This window comes from Papio anubis, chromosome 7 (genome assembly GCF_008728515.1).
Source record: "Papio anubis isolate 15944 chromosome 7, Panubis1.0, whole genome shotgun sequence".
In the NCBI taxonomy this organism is placed as follows: domain Eukaryota; kingdom Metazoa; phylum Chordata; class Mammalia; order Primates; family Cercopithecidae; genus Papio; species Papio anubis.
The window spans coordinates 73,175,886-73,196,795 of NC_044982.1; the positions used below are offsets into that span (position 1 = coordinate 73,175,886).

Genomic DNA, 20,910 nt, shown 5'->3' on the forward strand with positions numbered 1-20,910 from the left:
CTAATGCAAAAACTTCATCACAATTTAATCAGCACAACATATTGGATAAGACATTCTCATTCATGATCATTTGCACTAGTGTTAAGCATCCTGAGATGGCTGGATTTCACATTTACTGCATATTCATGTGTAACTATTCCTATAGGACTGACAAGAAGCCCAGGTAGATCCTTGGCCAGCATGTGCCTCACCAGGACAGTGACAGTTTCTTATCTGGAGTTCCCGAACACTCCTGTTTTCTCACTAAGACTCAATCCTCTTCCAGGCAAGCTTCACACGCTTTGCCTGCAGATGCCTACCACACAAGGAGTCCTCATAATCCTTAACAAAAGGGGGTTTAATGCATAATAACTGCGGGATTCAGAATTGAGTGTCATCTGTTTATGTTTTTTTTTTTTTTTAACGTGGGGTGCCAATTTGTTTTAAACCTGTTCTTCTGCCTATTTTTTCTTTCTTTCTTTCTTTTTAATTTAATGGCGTATAATTGAGCAATGAACTATTCACAGATCAAGCAGCCCCCAGAATCACAGCAGATTCAGGGAGACTCCAGGGATGCGTTGTGGTCAGAACAAATGTATAGACAAAAGGGGAAGTAACATACAGAAATCAGAAGTGAGGACATCATAAAAAATCCATTCTCTTTACACTGATTTATGAAAGAAAAGATTCAGATGCTTTCTATATTTCTAACAAGTAAATTCCCCATATCTTCCTGCTTTTCTTGAAAATTTTATTACAAACCTCTGCTCTCTCAAGCCCAGATACTACTAATTGAAAATAAAATCAAAATCCCTGCTTTCTTACTTTCAGAAACACTTTCAGCTAGTTGACAAGAAAATTCCAGTGAAATACTGCTGGGATAATTCTGTTGCATTTCAGTTACTAAGTTGGTCAGTTGGCTCCATAGCTTAGTAGGGATTATAATATAAATGCACTTGTGATTATTGTGCTATGCAAAGTAGGGAGTTCATCCCTGCAAATGTGAGTTTGCGTCTGCAATGTCTGCAAGGCACTGTGAAAATGCGTGTGTGTTAAGTATCATTATTACTGACAAGAGAAAAATAACAGACGCATTTTTTTCAATGGGAAAATTTATAAAATATAATTGAAGAGTGATTATTATCAAAAGAATATTCCAGCTGGAAGGGATCTTAGAGATCTCTACTCCAGCCTCCTCATTTGCTTCAGAAGCAAAACACACAACTAAAAATCTTAAAACAGAAAAATCAGTTTACTATGCTGAGATTAATCTTTATTATAAATACAGACATAGGGTTTTTACAATTTTAATATTCAGATATACTTAAGACAGTACTACTGTGTGTATGTGGGTGTGCACATTTCTGATTAATTTCCTATTCTAACATGCACATTACTCCCTTCAAAACTCCTTTGGCATTTTTGATAATGCAGCTGTCTTGCTGAATACTGTTTTCAGTTTCTAGAGTGTTAATTGCACATTATGGTAGCTTGGTGTGAATGATCCCACATGAATAAAATCTGCAGCCTTTTTTTTTTTTTTAGATTATGGGGGTGGGTGGCTTTTGGGAGGGAGAAGCGGGGGAGTTGAAAAACTTCTCAAGTGTCCACTCTGTTTTTGAGGCAGTAATTAGGATTCAGAAAGCTCCTTATTAATAGCTCATAATTGCGGGGGGGGGGGCACTTCAGGGCCTCCAATTACAAAGTTCAAAATAAATCACCAAAAAAAAAAAAAAAAAAAAAAAAAAGACCTAATTTTAGATAACAGAAATCATTCTACAAAGAACTGGATTACGAGGGGGCCAAGGGAATAACAGCCACCAGATTATAAGGAACCCTAAAACATCACAGAAAAGTTCACTTACTTAGGAGGCCCAAGATGAAAGCTCCAGTAACAACATAAAGCGGCTCAAATGCCTTCTGAAAGCATAGAGGCTGTTGTCTTCTGTGGGGCTGTGTGGGGGTTTATTCAAGTCTGGCTATTGATGGCCTTTCTTTTCCTGCCGTTTCTCCACTAGGGTTCAGGCTGTGCTCTGAGGAAATGTCTTCATCCATGAGTTCTATCTGTATAGTTATTCTTTGTTCTCCAAACCCCCTAGAAATCTGAGTGTGCACCCCCATACACGCTAGCATAATATACAAGTATCTTGCAAGGAGTTTCATGCTATTCTACTCAATGGCATTTTTATGTCACTGGAACTTCTCTTGATTTATATGTTTTGCACTTACACAGGTGATGTGGGCTGTAATGACAGTTCCTAATTTTACAACCAACATAAATATGTTAAACAGGAGCCCATTATGCCCCTGGTAGGAGCCCAGTTTTAACTTGAGCATTAATGCTAACTGAATAGATGTTAAATATGTACTTTTTATCTTGCACTTATCCTATCACATTTGGCATTTTGAGAACTGAGACAATAATGTGATAACTCAAGAATACTGCAAACACAGGTACTTTGTTTCTCCATGTTAATCTCATTATGTTTATAGAGTATCACTAATGATCTAAAAAAAACTAAAGGAGCATTTCCTCAATGGGATCTGTCATCCTCAAAAAAGTAATACATTGTTTATGAAGCTCTCTCAGACTTCTGTATTTTGGAAATTGACAGTGACTAAAACCATCTGGTAGCCCAGACATACTGTACACTTATTATTGCGGAATGGATCACTGTTTCAACTGATCTACTGACATATTTCATTTATGTGTTTGTTCAACTAAAAGACTATTTTCTGAAATTTAAAGAACACTAAAAAAATTAACCTATACACACACACACACCACACACACACACACACACACACACGGGCTAAATAAATGGAATGTGCAACCACTTGTCTGTGAAGATTATGTTACCAGCTCACTGAGAGTGAGACAGAGGAGCTACAGGAGTTGAACAGCGTATACAAACTAGTATAAAACAGAAAGCCCAAGCCATAGGAATTCAACTTAAAATTCAATTCAACGTGTGCTAAATGCCTACTTGATGTTGAAAATTTCTAGCTAGTATAAGGTAACTAGTGTTACAAAACCTAATAAATAGTCCAAAACATTTTTAATGACATTTAAAACAAAACTAGGTCTGGTATATAATTATCAACATACACCACAACTCTACTATTTCATGTTTTACAAGGGTTAAAAATAAAACACCTAGAGTTTTAAGAGACTTTAAATGGAAGAGAAATATACGGAGAAGGGTTTATTCATTTTTTAAAAAATCAACTAGGAAAATTCTGATTGTCTCAGAAATCCAAAATGATCTGATGAATCACTAAGACTGTGCATTTGGCCTTTCTCTCATTAAAAAGGAGAAGATACACAGGGGAACCACAGTCTAAAACACGTATCTGAAAAATTAGTTTTGCCCCTCCACAATGTCAGCAGAAGAGTTCTAATCTGGATCCTTCAGCATAACCTCACACGGTGGTCTTTGAGAATGAATTCAGTGCAGTAAAAGGCAACCCTTCTTTGGGGAATACACCAGGCCCCCCCAGTCATATTCCTAACCGGTGCTCCTCACCTCAGGGGAGGTACTCACGTGAGGAGGGCTGAGGATTAGCGCTCAGTGGGAGTTTGACCTATTCAGCCGAAAGGTCAGCTTGCCATGGAAGAACCCATTACAAAACAGAAGCAGGACAGCTCGGTGGACACACATAATGAAAGGGGAAAAGTCACGAGCCCGACTTGCCTTGTGCCCTGCCCTTTCCCTTCATAACCCCAGCTCCTCGCCAGCAGGGTTCACAATGGGAAGGTGGACCACAGGCAGAGAGCCACAGAGGGGCTTGCTATTGGAGGGATCGCTTGACGAAGGTATTCTGAAGTGAAGAGCAGTGTGACACTGCGAGGCAGGGTTTCCAATGGATTGTTTTATTAGGCCAAGGCAGCCACTGGTGGATCGGAAAGATCATTTCAGAGGTATCTTGTTTGGAGAACAAGATAATATTTCTTATCCTCCCCCATAAGGTGGAGGGCAGTAAGGCATCCACCTTACTGCGTTAGTCTTAAAGTTCAGCAGGTAGTATCTCAGGAACGCCTGGCAAAAAGGCAGGCTTCATGCCCAGTTACTCCTGAGAGCTACCCTCTGAATCCTTCATCTAAGGGGCAAGGATCTGTTCCCACACTGAGCCTGGGGGAAGGGAGCACTAAAGGGCGTGCTTAATGGAATCCCTGGACATTGACTCCCTGGGCTTTGGCTGAGCAAAGTCAGGAGCTAAGAAAGAATGGAATATAGAATGCTTAATGAGTCTTTCCATGGCTATAAAGAAAAGGAAAGGGATTTCCCTTGAAGAATCTCAATTAGCCTTCCTCACTGTAGGGCCAAAGAAGCCAGGGAGGGTTTTCCCAGGAGCCCCAGAAGTTCAGGAGGTATGTATGAATGTGTGTATCTGTTTCCCTATCAAAATTAAAATTTCTCAGTTTGCATGTAATATAAGCTAAGTCTTTATTCTGAAACTGGCTCTCACCACTCTGCCTTCTGGGAGGTCCATGTTCACAAATTGTATTCTTTCAATACAAAACTCCTCAGTGTTTGTGCATGCCTTAGACACGGGTAGATTCTCAGGTTTGGAGAAGAAACTGAAATAACACTGGGTACCAGCTAAACCCATATAGCAATGTGACAACTGAAATTCTGTTGTTGAAAGCATTGTATGTGAAGTTTTCATGCAATATCATTTCACGCAGTATCTATCTATATATATATGATGCTCTGTTACTTGTTTTCATATATATATAAAAACATATATATGAAATATATATATGAAAACAAAGAACAACAGTGCTTTTTCAGTGTACTTTCATCAAGATTAGTGTCTACTATTAAAATATAGGATAAATGATGACTGTAGAAGAGAAATAGGGACACGCATTGTTAATTGGGCACATGATTAATCACATATTTGATAAATAAATACTAGAAAAAAAACCTCATGTATTCAGGAGTAGTACACTTTGGGTTTATTTTTAAATTCCTATTTAGGGGATTTTTAAAAGCAAAAAATCTATTCTTCATAATTCCTTAGACCTACTAACATGTTAGACCACCAATTTAGACAAAAAAGAATACTTAATCCAATGCAATTGAAACTTTAAGAAGTCTTATGATGATCCAAAATTTTTTGATGTAATACATATTTAAATATCTTCCACCATTTAAGTATGGGTTGACTGCATTAGGTAAAATAATTAGGGACCACGTGACTGTGTAAGTTTTAATACTTATAAATGAACTGCTTTTGGGAAAAAATAAACCATGTCTGCTTTTCTTAAAGAAGTATATTTATATTGCTTCAACTATTAAAGAACTAAGGAGAAAACATACAATGTCTAATTGATCTGTTTAGTCAAGGGAGTGTTTACTATGCACTTCTCATCTTCTTGAGAATTAAATAGTATTCATATGATTTTTGAATATGTTTATCATTTTCTACACTAAAATGGCATAGTCTTCTAAATGTGAAATAGCAACCAAATATCACTGTAGTAAGTCTTGAAAATGTTTTGTATATTTGGTCAGCAAAAATTACAGGGACCTCTTAGTACAAAGTTTCCATTTTAAAGGTTCACTTTGCCCACCCACCTTTCTTTTCCATTGAGGGAAATGAGAATTCCTAGGCAGATATTTCTCCTTCTGTAGCTAGAAAAGGGGTAAACGGCCTTTCTTCAACAATCTGGTAGTTACTATAGGAACTACTGTATGTCCCTCACACGGTCTACATATGGGGTGATTAACATTCTTCAAGAGAGAACCCCACTTCCCCTTGACAATGAGATCCTTAAGGCAGTGGGTTAAGCTGCTGTTTGGAGTGACAGCACTTGAGGGAATGAGGTCAACATCTGACAGTCAACGTCTCGGAGGACAGAACCTCAGGAAAATGCAGGCATGATCCACAGCCTGGGCTGAAGCGTGGGGAGTGGGGTACATGAGGGAAATCCTCAAGAGATGCAAGGGGTCCTGAGGAGTGGACTGGCCTAAAAGAAGAGGACATCCCTGATGTACCTGAGACTCCAAACATGCTCTTTCTAATTTAAAAAATATGGTAGTTATTACACAACCATTCCAATTTTACTTGCTTAATTATTCCAGAAGAACAATGACTATAAAAGAGAGAGTACTTTTTTTTTTTTTTTTGGACTTTAGTCCTTAACAACTTAAAAAACATCCAAGGCTTTCCTAAGTATTTATTGGGTTCAACCACTTGATGTCACAGGGATTGATTTTGGATGTAAAGCTTAAAGTTAACTATTTAATTCCCTTTACACAGTGAAAGAAATGAGAATTTCCTCTTTTTCTTTACAAAATAAATAAAAGGTAAAAAATTAGATCATCCCCAAAAGTAATTCCTATCTTTAGATTCCCAGCAGAGATATGGAGTATGCTGGGGTGTATCCACCACCTCCCTCCTGCTCCCACCACCCAATTTGGGGAAGTTTGGGGAGTGAGACAGTTATAACGTGACTTCAGAATAAAGAATATAGAATAGGAGGACCTTTAAGGGCTAGCGAGTCTTGATTTTTAATCTAACATGAACAGACCAAGAAGACAGAAACTAATTTCTTCTGGTGTCAGGGCTATGGTGGCAAATAGGTACTGAACCTCAGGCTGAGGCAGGCACTTTGTGGGGACTCCAGATGTGAAGCTGACAAAGATCCAGTCCACTGGGTGAGGCAGACCTGTGTGTGAGAGGAGGCCAGTGGGCCATGCAGAGCGGGCAGCACAGATCCCTGTCCAGGCTCCAAGTCCGAACACATTCCTGATGTAAGAAGGTGCCCTGCTTTCTGAGTACAATCTGCAGGTTCTAGCTTTGAACTGCTTCTGTTGTTTAAATTCTTCTTCTTCCAGTGAACACTTTCCTCTACAAAACACCTACTGTACATATGTCAGGCAGGGATACCATGTGTCTCTCATGAATTAAGCCCACGGTTCACAGAAAGACACCGTGAGCTCTGTGATAACGGCTCTCAAAGGGAGGGACAAAGAGAACATATCAAATTTGGGATGTGAATACAGCACTAACTTCGCAAAGTTTAATACTTGACTTTTCATTGGTAGAAATTATCTTCCCTACAAATACACTTAATTTTTTTTTTTGAGCAGTTAAATTTTTAATGAGGGTTACATTTGGTACACTCCCTCGAGGGAGGAAAGGATGATTACACTTTCATTTTGCAAACTGTCTTAAAAGCCTTTCCAATGAGTGCCGCTTTACTGCTGTTACCTCCTCTGACCTCAGCAGCAAGCAAACAGTTATGGCATGATTCCACCCAGTAGGAAGGGGGTGGAGATTACCACTGAAATTGTGCAGTGTCAGTTGCACTTGCTGGTAAAAGGAAGACGTCCACATCTGGTATCTCGATTTTTTAGTTTTCAGTCAGATCCCAAAGCTTCGTGTTATGACATTTGTAACATCTGCTACAAATACTGAGGTAAGTCAGGCACAACCTTATTACTTCCAGTCTAATGCTCCATTCACCCACTACTCCTTCGTAGGCCACTGATACAACAGGGAGCTAACGTTGATTCTGCAGGAAACAGTTTGTGTTTCTGTGGGAGAAAGAACACAAGGTCTCTTGCCTTCTCCCTCTTCTCTCTCCTGTTCCTCCATTCATATATTCAGTCATCCTCTCTCTCTCTCTTTCTCTCTCTCTCACTGTCTCTCTTTAGCTTTTGGGCCGCATCAATGCTTGGCATCATGCTCAGTAACTTGTTTCCTGCCAAAAGAAGAGTCAACATAAAGAGTTCTGTGAAGCAGTGGGGTATTGGCCCAAGGGACACAAGACTCTGCTTATAACAGCACCTGCTATTGAAAAGTCACTCCGATCAATTTCCAAAGCTCAACAGTCTCAAGCTACGGAATTACATTTATTCATCCAAAATGTAGTGAGGCCTTATAATACGGAAGGTATTAACCCCATTGATCAAAGTGCTAGGGATATAAGCCAGGCTCCTATTTCCACTTCTAGATACATTGGCAGAAGAAAGCTAAAAGTATCCATGGGAACTATTTGTTGAGCCTCTATCTGTGCTGGACACTGTGTCAGGGAATATAAAAATGAAAAGGCACCTCCTAACCCTCGAGATGATCAGAGTCTAGTGGGACACTGACATATAAGCAAATGAACAATATTCAATAAAAGTACAACTCTCAACTGAGGATGGAGGTAGGGAAAGGTGGAGTCAGGGAAGGCCTCAGAGTAAGGTGCTGCCAGAACAGAAGTATGGAGTGAAATTACATGAACAGTGCACTATCATGGCCAGGACCCTGGGATCTACTGATGAGACACAAAGGCAAGGGCAAAAGCATGTTAACATAGCTACACATGCATGTTACAGGTGCATCATCCTGCCCACGCCAACTTGCTTTCTCTTAAGCTGCAACAATGATGGACTGTCATATTCTTAGAAACTTGAGGGACTGGGACCCCACTCACAGTGCCTTCTTGGGGCTCAATACTGCGTAACAGTCGCATAATTACAACTGGTAAACCAATGTTCATTCGGCACTGTCCAAAAACCTCAACTTTACAATTCTCTCTCCCCCTCCACCTAAACACCACTGCTTAGATGAAAACCCTGACATGTACACCTGTATCACAGCATCTGGCTTGGCACCGTGCTGGGCAACCGAGTCACCAGCCAGCGTGTTCTGAAGGGCACTTCTGTGATTCAAGTCACTTACTGTAGAATATCTGATACATTTCCAGGATGTGCTTGTCCTCTCCGCTGGGAGAAGGACCTCAATGGGAGGGGTCACATGATGGGGAGACAACTGTGCACACAGGAAAGGATTGGGGTTCTGGAGTCAGGCAGACCAATTTTTAAATCCTCCATTTTTCTCTAATTAGCTGGGTGGTCTTAGACAAATTAGGTTCCACGGACCTCAATTTCTCATTCTGTCAAAAGGGTTAATGCCTCTTACAGCAGTTGTGAGAACATGTGACATGCCCCGCCCTGATTTCATTTGCTCTCCTGCAGCTTATTTGCATAGTGTTGTCTCTCCCACTAGCATGTTACCTTTCCAAGCCAGAGGACTCATTTTGTGCTTTGCCGAAACCCAGCATTTAGAATTGGGCCCAGAACGCAGGAGGCACACAATAAATACTTGTGAATGAGCGAACACTCTAGAGCACAGTGCCCAGCCCACAGGGGCGCTCGGCACATGTCAGCTCTCTCCTCTTTGTTGTGAAAAGCAGAGGCTGGGCCAAAGATGACTTTTCTCAACAGCTATCTTTATCCCAATTTTAACAGGAATATTAGAAATTTTTTCCCCTGTATGTTGTCACCAGCTCCTGCCTTTCCTACAGTGTGCTATCAAATCTATAGTGTCACCACAAACCCTGCGAGCCAACTGCAATCAGGGCCTCAAACCAGTGCAAACATTTCACACACACTTGGGCAAAGAGCCAGCAATTCACTGAGTGTCAGCAACTGCCCACTGAATTTTCTTTTGAAGGATTCACTCATGCCCTATTCCAGCAGTAATTGGCATTCGTTTTAAGATGCTGAATGCCTCAGACATAACTTGATGAGATAAATGTACATAGCCACCACCACTGCAAACTGAAATCAGCTTTTACAACCCCACCATCTTCCCTCTAATTTCACATAAACAAAAGCCCACACAATTTTCAATGGTAACTACGCAGGAGCTAGGTCTTACTTATGTTAGCTGATCAAGGTCTGCATCACCCTTGCTGCCTGACTGTTGGATACCTACAGAGGCTATGATTCAGGGAAAGTTAGAAAATAAGTAAGAAAGATGAGCACAATTTGGAGGGTGCAGATTAGTAAACAGGCTTATAAGACTGTCAGACCTAGAATCAAGAACATATCTAAGCAGTATTCTCATACTTATCACTACCATACAATGAATTAAGAAAAAAACACTTAACTTGAAGACCTGTTATTTAGACTCAAGGCTGAGTTCAAGCCTTTCTCTATTAGAGGTTCTTAATATGTTTCTTTCTTTGAATAACAGGGCTGTTTAAACAAACCCTCTTCATAAGATAATATTCAAACATAAAATTTTGCATATGCAATTACAAAAATTCCAGAGAGCTTCTGAAACACAGCCATAGACCCCAAGTCAAGAACTCTTGCTTTAGACAAGAGCCAAGCACCCACAGATGCCCTGTGTCATCAGTGGGACTGAACAACTGATTCACTGAGTGAATGAGTAAGTAATCAAATGAATACTCAAATGAATGAATGCAAGGAGATCCAGTCAAGAGAGAATGCACAACTAAGTCAGATACTTGTATTCTGTGAGGAGACTGTGGGACTGAAAGCAGCAGCCAGTTAGTTGGTTTATTCACAAAAACTGCCTTGTGGAATTATATACTGCTCCTCCCCTTCTAAATGCAGACAGAGGGAGGAAAGGAAAAAGAGATAATGAAGGTTTGCAAATGAAGTGGGTACAACTGTGCAATCAATCAACATTTTCTGAAAAAGAATCTGCATCACTTGCCAAAAATTTGAACTGAATAACTGAACTAGAATTCTGATGAGAACGGACTTTGCCACTAGCCAGTCATTTTTATTTGTTTTCCAGCTGTCTTGCTTCTCTTTTCCAGGAAGCCAACGGTCTCTTCAGTGTGGCAAGTTCAGGCAATGGGAACTTATTTAACCATGGTTGAAGGTATACTCTGTATTTCCTATTTTAATAAAACTTTACTGAGTGCTTACTCAGTGCCAGGCACTGTTAGTTGAAAAGGATATAATTCAACCATTCATCTAAAGATCCATTGAGGGCCTACTAAGTGCTAGGCCATGGACCACCAAAGAGTGAACAAAGGAGACAGACAAATGGGCCTGGCATTCTAGTGGGGAGCCAGACGATAACAATAACAGCAACAACACATGCACATCTCCATCTAAGCAGCAGTATGAAGGAACAGTTTTAAAAGGGGAAGGGAAAAGAAGGGACAGAGATTTCTGTATTCCATGGAAGATCAAGGAAAGCCTCTCCAAGGATATAATAGGAATAGAGGGACATGATGTCCAGGTGAAGGGAAGAGAAAATATAAAGGCCCTGAGATGAGAAAAACTCAGGTTCACGAAATGATAGGGAACCAGTACCCTCAAGGAACTTAGAGACTCAGGAGAGAGAAATACAAACTGTAAAAAAGTAATGGTTGGCTGGGTGCAGTGGCTCACGCCTGGAATCTCAGCACTTTGAGAGGCCGAGGCAGGCAGATCATGAGGTCAAGGGGTCGAGACCATTCTGGCCAACATGGTGAAACCCCATCTACAAAAATACAAAAATCAGCCAGGCATGGTAGCAGGCGCCTGTAGTCCCAGCTTCTTCGGAGGCTGAGGCAGGAGAATGGCGTGAACCCGGGAGGCGGAGCTTGCAGTGAGCTGAGATTGCACCACTGCACTCCAGCCTGGGCGACAGAGCAAGACTCCGTCTCAAAAAAAAAAAAAAAAAAAAAAAAGTAACTCTTTACTTGGAGGACTGCAGGAAAAGGAGCATCTAACTCCAGTGAAATTCAAAGATGTAAGAGAAAAGAAAGCATCTGGGCTAGACATGAGTATTAGTTTTCCAGGCAAACAAGCCATGGATTGGTGGGGATGAGGGGAGCATTTGGGTAGAGAGAACACATGCAATGGCACGAACTGCTGAGCAAGACACGGGAGATTCACGCATAGAGAAGACAGGTTGGGCCCAGTCACAAATGGCCCTATCAACACTGCAAAGGAGTTCTCAGTTCACACATGGCATTCAGCATTCATCTGAAAAGTTAGAGCACAGAGGGACACAAGCATGTGTGTGTGTTGTATTACCCGAGGCATGGTGCAGAGGGTGGAACTGTGTTTGGAGGAAAGCTGAAAACGTGGCTATTGCACGGTCTAGCTAATAAATGATGACGTGTTGACCCTAGTAACTAAGTTAGTAAGACTGTAGAGAGGGGTTCAATTCTAAAGGTATTTAGGGGGTAGGATTAAGAGCGCTTTGTGATTAACTCCTAAGGGAAAAGCGAGAGTGCAGTACGAATTCCAAGGGTCTGAGTTGGCACACAGCATAATGGTTTCTTCCCTCCCTGTGATAGGACATTGAGGAAGGCAGGAGGGTGTTAAGAAGAAGATGGGTGGGCGGATCACGAGGTCAGGAGATCGAGACCATCCTGGCTAACCCGGTGAAACCCCGTCTCTACTAAGAAATACAAAAAATAGCCGGGCGAGGTGGCAGCGCCTGTAGTCCCAGCTACTCGGGAGGCTGAGGCCGGAGAATGGCGTGAACCCGGGAGGCGGAGCTTGCAGTGAGCTGAGATCCGGCCACTGCACTCCAGCCTGGGCGGCAGAGCGAGACTCCGTCTCAAAAAAAAAAAAAAAAAAAGAAGAAGATGGGAAGTTGAAGGGAGGTGTCTTTAGGACAAGCCCATCGTGATGCCTAAAGGGCCTGAGGTGCAGAATTGAGTTTTTGGCAGAGACGAGGATTTGGCTGCACGTCATGAGCACACAGGTGGGATTAGAAGCCATGGGAGGACAAAATAGGAGTGGGCCCGGAGAACATCTGCATTTATAAAGAAGCAGAAGCGGGGAACCAGCAAAAGCCTGAGTGCAGCCAGCCAGAGGAGAGGGTGGATAAAGAGGCAGCGGTGTCCTAGAAAGAACAGAGGACATTTTAAGGAGAGACTCATGGACTCTGTCAAATGTCATGGGAGAAACCTGAAGATCTTGGGCAGGGGCGCTGCAGTCAGTTGAGCAGCAAATGAGAGGTCAACATTTCTGAAAATCTGGAAGGGAAAGAAAGGAGAGTAAGGGATGACTCTCCTAAGAAGGGAGAGTAATGGGAACATACCCAAGGTTAAGGGATTTTTTTAAAATGACTTTTGATATTTATACCCTGAGAAGCAGCAGCAACCAAAAGCCATGAGACAGAGAGGGAAAACTTTTTTAAAAAGCTACAAAATTACCAGGAGTTTAGATAAAGCTGAGAAATCAGCAACACATTATTTTTTTCAATATTTCACTATAACTTGATTCTACAAACTTAATGTACCATGGTGTGGTGCCCAGCCCCCACAATGGGGATCTCAGCCTCCAGCTCCTCCAGATGATGTTTAAACAACATAATGATCTATAATACACATTCAGAGCTAGACTTGGATAGGGAAAGCTGCCTGAATATATCTAAACCCAAGCCATCACTGTTCCCCCAAAACCTCTGTCCCTTCTTGCCCACTGTTAATGAGTCTCCATTCTGCTAGTCCTACAGGCTATATCAGAGCTGTCTCACCATGGTTTTCTCCACTGTGTAAATAGGAAGTCCTTTGCAAGGACTCCAGTCTCTAGAGTGACTTTCCTACCAGGTTCACAAAGACATGAAACGTCATATATAGAGATTTACAAAGATACCAATATGCTGCAAAAAATGGAAGACCCCACTTTGGGATGATGCTGTTTTGAGGCCTCCTCCTTACTTCATGCTACCAATATTATCCATCACTTCACTCATCAATAAAAATGTTCTTCCCTGGTCTGATTGGCTCCAAATTTTCTGTCTTTGTATCTCTTGCCATGGCAAAAGTTCTCCAAAAGTCATTAATAAAGGAGTTACTTGGAATTGCTTTTGGAGTCCCTACAACTCCTGGATCGCAAAAGCAACAAGTATTTCTTCCTTGCAGCCAAGATCTGTCAAATACCCACAGGCAAGTATTGCAAGTGATTATTAATATACACAGGTGTGAGCTAAAAGAATATTAAATCATCAAAGAAAACTAAAATGCATTATTTAATGAATTTTGATTATGCCAATAAAGAGAAAGCCAAGATTTCTATATGTGGCAGACAAAAAGGCCTTGTTTCCCAATAATTTTTTTTTACAGAAGCCATTGCCTCATCATCACTGAGGTTGAACTTTCTATCTGGCAAGTGAGAAAGAGATTTTTTTCTGGAATTTCAAAAATGTTTATACAAACTTCATCCTCAGTACTCAGAAGAAAATACTAAATGCTCACCTCAACTTGCTCCCCTTAGCTCTCCTCTCATTTCTGTTCCTCTCTGAGACAGTCTGCTTTGAGGTTTTCAGGTTTTGATAAGACCTATACAGTCACTTTCATTTTCTTGAACTAACTTACTTTTATTCACTTGCATCATTGCTGTTAAGTCATTATTTTCTTCAAATTTTTACCCAAAGTTGAGATGAAGTAAGCTCTACATATTGTTGCAAGTTTATTCCCCTCTTATACTGGTTTTGATTTTGTTGGAAAGAATTTCTTCCACTGTTAGTATCAACATATGTCTAGCTCTGTCCTCTACAATATCCATCAAAGGATCCTGCAATGTTTATTCAGAAAGTATTCAGAAACACTTAAAAAGATGGGAAGACAGCTGTAGTTTAGTATGACACTTGCTGGGGGTCAAAAAGTGGGAGACAATTGTTGGGAGTCAGAAACCTTTATTTCTAAATAACAGCCCTGGCATTTACTAGTTGGTGAACTTGGATAAGACATCTGACATCCAGATCTTAGTTTCCTCATCTGTAGAGTGAGATAATAATACCAGTCCAAAGAGTTGTGGCCAGGGTTAAATGTGTGACAGTTTTCTAGCACACACCTAGCAAATAGTGATAAAACAATAAATTTTAATTCAATCTGAATTTTTAATCTCTCTGTAGCAAAACAAAAATGAGTGCTGACAAGATGCTTTTGATGAGCAAGATTAAAGAAAGTCACCAAAGTGGTATATATGACTTTTCTGTCACTTTCTAGGTTGTGCCGCCTTGGGCCAGTTAGAAAAATCTCAGAGAAATGTGGTTACCAGAAAGGTGAACTGCTACCTGCTTTATTTAGCATGCTGTTTGAGAATTAAATGAGATAGCGTATGTAAAGTGCCTAGGACAATATCCTACCCATAAGGGGGTATTTGCTAAACATTAGCTCCTTTCCCCTTCCTCAAACATGTGTATTCTCGGAGCTATTTGTAAATTTTTTAAAATCGCAGATTTTTTAAATATTTTAAATTCTGGGATACATGTGCAAAACATGCAGGTTTGTTACATAGGTATACACCTGCCATGGTGGTTTGCTGCACCCATCAGCCCGTCATCTACATTAGGTATTTCTCCTAATGCTATCCCTCTCCCAGCCCCCCACCCACAGACAGGCCCTGGTGTGTGATGTTCCCCTCCCTGGGTCCATGTGTTCTCATTGTTCAACTCCCACTTATGAGTAAGAACATGCATAAACTGCAGATTTTATAGAGTAAATCACATGTCAAGCCCTTCTTCAAAACTGGAATAATAGCAACATTTATTAGAGATGGAGTATCTTGGCATATATGAAAATCCTCAAGACTATAGCTGAATATTGATTGTATATTATGGATCTTGAGTGTAATAATCTTTTGTGAGAGTACACAAAAAGAAGTGGTATGGCATGGTTGCTTTCTTATACTTATGTGTACATACATATATACATGGTAGGCATTGGGAAGCTTAGTTAAATTATGACTGCTTAATGCAGAGATGCATACACCCAAGCACTCCTACTACAAAAATGGTAGCAGCCTAAAGTTAGCTTCCATTTTTTTTTCTAAGGAGGATACAGAGTAGAAGAAACCAAATAGACTGCAGCATTTTACCCCTCTGTTCCCCAGTCCTCATCGGTCATGTCATGTTTGTCGTCGACTCCATCTGGGCAGCAGGTGTGGTGCTGCACGGCTGCGGGTATTTGATTATTGACTAGTGTATATTTCCAAAGGGCACAACAGACTGCTGACTGACCCTCAGTTATAACACGAGGCAATCTTCCGTGTTTATACATGTAAGAGTTGAAATTAAAGAAAAACTGATTTTGATTTTTTTTTTTTTTTTTTTTTTGACCAGAGGCTTTTAACAAAGCCTCCATATATATATCAGTCAGACACTGAGTTTGGCAAGCTTGTATAGAGTCTATTAAAGGGGGAATAAGGTTCATGAATTTCAAGCTTGGAGGGCTCTAATTACCTCATGCTCAAACTTTAACTACAAAACTCAGATAAATTGCTGCAGTAAAACCATAGAAGATCCTCCACCTGATTTGTGCCAGTGCATCTAAAGCTCAGTGAGGCTGATCCCAGTGAGGTTTTTCAAATCAGTCCTAAGGGAGTGTTCCGGACCTGTCTCTAATGAGTACGTACGGATTACTTGGATGTTTTGGTAAAGCTACCCAGTAAATTAGTCAATCTGAAATTTTATTAGCCGCAAAGCATTACAGCAGTCAGTCATATAGGCTAAGAATACTGGGGGAATTAAAGTCATTTTAAGCATCTATTAGTCAGGTATCACGAATCTGTTTCAGGCGCCGGCTAGTAGTTGTAACATTAAACTAATTGGCTAATAGTTATAGCTGTCTCTTCAGTGCGTTTGTTCTTAGAGGTGTGATCCCTTCTTGAACCAATTTATGTACACCCAGAGGGGGGTCCTATTTTTTATTCTAGTTTAATGTATGATTTAGATTCAAAAGGAAGAAAAACAATAGGGGGGCAGTCTGTATGTATAAACCATGGTGTGAAACAGCCAAACCTGAACGCACATACTGCCAGCCTGAAAGTTGAAATTTAGCAAACGTGGAAGGCAGAGGAGAATGCAGAAAACAAACATGCCTCTTAAATATTCTAAACATCCATATTTTATCAAAGATGCACTGAGGAGAAATGTGGATTTCCCCCTGCCTGGTCTTACACTCTCCATGGCTATTTATCTAGTTACAAACTTTTATAGATGTGAAATATTTTAAGAAGTCCTTTAGAAATGGCCCGAGGTAATTTCAAACTTAACAGACCCTGTCCCACCAGAGCTCATTACAGTGAATTTTATAACAAAGTACCCTCTACTTAATTTTCAGAGCCTAGCCAAGCGTACGAGAAATGCAGCTGCATTAAGTGCAATTAATGGTACAATAAAAGCAGTGGAGGGCTGTTTAACACCCAAGAACCAGCAGTAAACACTGGCTTCATGCTCTCCAGCAGTCAGTGATGTGCCAAAGGACGTGGAGTGTGAGATTTCTGTACCAAAGTGGGAAACACCTTTCTCCTGCTAAAGAAGAATTTCCTGTCCTTCAACAATTCCACCCAGAGACTGTACAAAAGGATATAAAGGTACTCCCTCCAGTCATGCCACTAGCATCCTCGCTCCCTTTGAGCAGGGATCCAACACAGGAAGCTCATATTCCTATCAGGACGGGAAAAGGACAAATTCAGTTCCAACAAAAAGGAGTCTAATAGCAAGTTACTCGTAATGTACAAAATGATCTGGTTTCCTAACTAACAAAGTGGACTGTCAAATGACAAAAAAGGAACAAAGTAGCCAGTCAGAATAGTTTTCAAACAAGCCAAAAAAATCAAAAAGTTGATGAGCAGAAACAACTATAATGATACTGCAAATCTCTTTAATGATGAAAAATCACTTCTTAGAATCTGAGTATGAGAGACATCCAGAGATCAGCAAAAACCTCACTGGTTAATAACAATCATGGTTGTTTGAGGGTTGGTCCATCAGCTAGTTAATTTGTTAAATAAAATATGGTCAATCAGGTCTGGAAAGATGATTACACATATTCAGCTTTCATAAGCAACTGAAATAATTCTATCATGGAAAGAATTTGATGAGAATGTCTCTTAGTAACCTGGTTTGGATTCAGGGCCCTACCCCTCTATTTCAATTTCTGGATGAAACTGTTTTTTAACAATATAAATAGGCTAGGAAAAACATTTAGATTATATTTTTAACTATAAAACTCCTACCAACACATTCAAGTGCGGAGAATTCGTCCTAATTACAACATTATAGACATGGTTAGCCTAAATAAAGAAAAGCCATAGTTAATCCTCACATTTCATTTTCTTAGAAACATGCTTCTGACCTCCATCCTTGACAGAATTCCCCCGTGAGGTTTTGTACTCATGGGGGAATGGAGGTACTGTGGTTCCTCCAGTTTCTGATGGCTGCCCACTCGTGGTTGGAAGGGCTCATGGGCAATGAGAGGACCCTGGCAAGGGCAAAAGTGAAAACTCAAGCAGGAAATGATAGGAGGGAGCCGGGACCTAACTCCAAATGGAGGCATTTTAGTGACACCAAACTAAGTCCCTCTCCCTCAACAAAATTCTAACCCTAAACACCTCTTCCAAAAACAGGAAACATGCCACATCCCTAATGACAAGTAAATCAACTATTACAGACCCATAGAAGAGGAAGCTTCTCTGTGTAACTGCACAGACATGAAAGGGAGCTCCAGGCCTTGGCATGGCTCCTGGGCTCTAGAAACGGCTGGAAACACTGGAACTACTATGTGAACAAAGGAGCTTTTGCAGTAGAATTCCGCTGCATTCTACCGAGAACGTCTTTAAAAAACAGACAAAACTGGATACATTTTCAAAAAATAAACAATCTTGTCTTGGACAACTCACTCTGTTTCTGACTGGTCTAAAAGATGGTTTACAAATCACTCACTTGTTCTAATAGTTTCCAAATCAGGGGTTCCACGACGAGCCCTCTCTCCAGAAGGTTTGCTAAGTCGATATTACTTTTCAGTAATATCAAGAGTTTTCCCTATCTACATAGGGTTTAAAGATGTTTATCCACATGCAATATTCAATTGACAAATTACCTATGCTTAAGAAGGCTCCAGCCTCCCTGCCTCTGCACCCTCAGTTTTGCTGGGTCAGAGGGGTCCTCATGGTGGCAAGGGAGAGAGAAGCTGGATGACAAGAAGAGTTCGGGTTCTGGAATCAGACAGGCTGAGATTTCAACCATGGCTTTGCTATTTGGCAACTATGGGATATTAGGCAAGTTATGGAGTCTTGCTGAGTCTTGATTTCCTCCTCTCTAAAATGCTTGTTCATAGGGTTGTTAGGTGAATTCAAGGATACAAAATGTGAGCATACTCGACACATTCCTGTCTTGATGTCCAATCCTCTCTCCCCCTACAGGAAAAGAACTCTTGAGAAACAGGGACCTTCCTGGAAGACAGGCTCCTCCTTACTCACTTTCTGGTGCTTTTACTTACAGAGTCAGCCCTCCGCATTGGCTGATCCTGTATCTGCAGATCCAGCCAACCACAGATTGAAAATATTTGGGGGGGGAAAAAAAAAAGGATGGTTGTGTCTGCACTAAAGATGTACAGACTTTTCTTTGTTGTTGTTCCCTGAACAATACAATGTAACAACTATTTACATGTAATTTATATTGTATTGGGTGTTATAAGTAATCTGGAGATGATTTAAAGATGATGTATGGGAGGATGTACCTAGGGTATATGCAAATACTACACCATTTTATATCAAGAACTTGAGCATCCAAGGATTTTGTTATCTGTGGGGGAGATTCTGGAACCAATTCCCCATGGACACCAACGAAGGACTGTACTATTCTCTTGGCTCCAACTACCTGTCACCCTCAACTCAGTTTACACAAATCCTGTCATTCCTCATTCAGCAGCCACACATATGATGCCCTCCGGCAAGGAATAGTTGGGAAAGCATCTTAGTCTGCTTTAAGCTCTTATAACATATTCCACACTGTTCTAGCAGCCATTTTATATTTTGTTAATAATTTTCTTGTGTGTGTGCCCACATTTTAATTTGTGATGACTATTCTTATTTACAACCCACAGTGCCAATAGCTATTTATGAGTGGTCTTTCTAAAAGCATTTAATAAATGTTGTGAGTTATTTTCCTTACCTTTTGATACAGTGTCTAATATTATACAAATAACCCCATTAGAAATTGGTCTGACTTAGCAAACATACTTGTTTAGAAAGTGAATCTTCTGAGTAGGTAAAAAGATTGTTAATAAACCACAACAGCAGCATGAACTGATGCCACCAGTTGGCTTTTCTCTTAATCCCTAGAGGAACTGAGCTGTACTAAGAGAACTGAAATTTGATAATGTGGAGGAAAAGAGCATTTTTGAGCATGGAACTCTTTCAAGGTAAAGGTTATTTTATCTCCCTTATCCCAGTGGCAGACTTAGGATGGTGGACATGGAGTAACCTTAGGATAACTGGGTACTTGTGGCCTGGAGGAACTTATTGGCAGGTGTAAGGAGGCATCAGCAACACTGATGGAAGGTATTTGGGAAAATACTGACCTATTTTGAAATGCTTCCCGGCTTCCTACCATGTTAGTGCCCAGATGAGGTAATGATATTTCCTCCTCCCTCAGGACCATAAGACATCCTGTTCCCAGGAACTGTAATACATGAAAGGATTCTCCATTTTATCCCTGGGTTCCATGATGGGTATACAGGCTTTGCGGACTCACCTAGGAACTCAAGCTCCGCTTAATACTTTTTTTTTCTCATGGCTTTATAAACTGAAAGCTAAACATTTGTGTTTATAAAACTAACTAATACATCCCAATTTTCTTGAGGGCAAAGATCACAGTTGAAATTATCCTAATTTGAAATTAACATTTCCTTTTTTTGGGGGTGGGGGGCAGGGTCTCACTGTGTCACCCAGGCTAGAGTGCAGTAGCACAATCAAAGCTCAGAGCAGCCTCAACCTCCTGGGTTCAAGTGATCCTCCTACCTCACCTCCCAAGTAGCTGGGACTATAGGCATGAGACACCATGCCTGGTTAATTTTTCTGTTTTCTGTAGAGACCAGGGTCCCACTCTGTTGCCCAGGCTGGTCTGGAACTTGAGCTCAAAAGAATGCCCCCACCTCAGCCTCCCAAAGTGCTGAGATTATATGCAGGAGCCACTGCGCCACCGGAATCAACATGTCTTTTTTTTTTTTTTTTTTTTTTTGAGATGGAGTCTCCCTCTGTCACCTAGGCTGCAGCACAGTGGCGTGATTTCAGCTCACTGCAACCTCTGCCTCCCGGGTTCAAGCAATTCTCCTGTCTCAGCCTCCTGAGTAGCTGGGATTACAGGCACGTGCCACCATGCCTGGCTAATTTTTTTTTGTATTTTTAATAGAGACCAGGTTTCACCATATTG

At 40.8% G+C, this 20,910-nt stretch overlaps 1 protein-coding gene and 1 long non-coding RNA gene across 2 annotated transcripts in view; both read right to left on the reverse strand.

The window, feature by feature from the left end:
- The window catches only part of NPAS3 (neuronal PAS domain protein 3), an 861,019-nt gene that overhangs the window by 439,477 nt on the left and 400,632 nt on the right, over positions 1-20,910 (reverse strand).
- On the reverse strand, positions 387-20,451 carry LOC116275939. Its single transcript, XR_004185398.1, has 2 exons — positions 18,151-20,451; positions 387-7,696 (listed from the first exon to the last, which is right to left on the reverse strand). It is a non-coding gene; the product is annotated as an uncharacterized LOC116275939 (long non-coding RNA).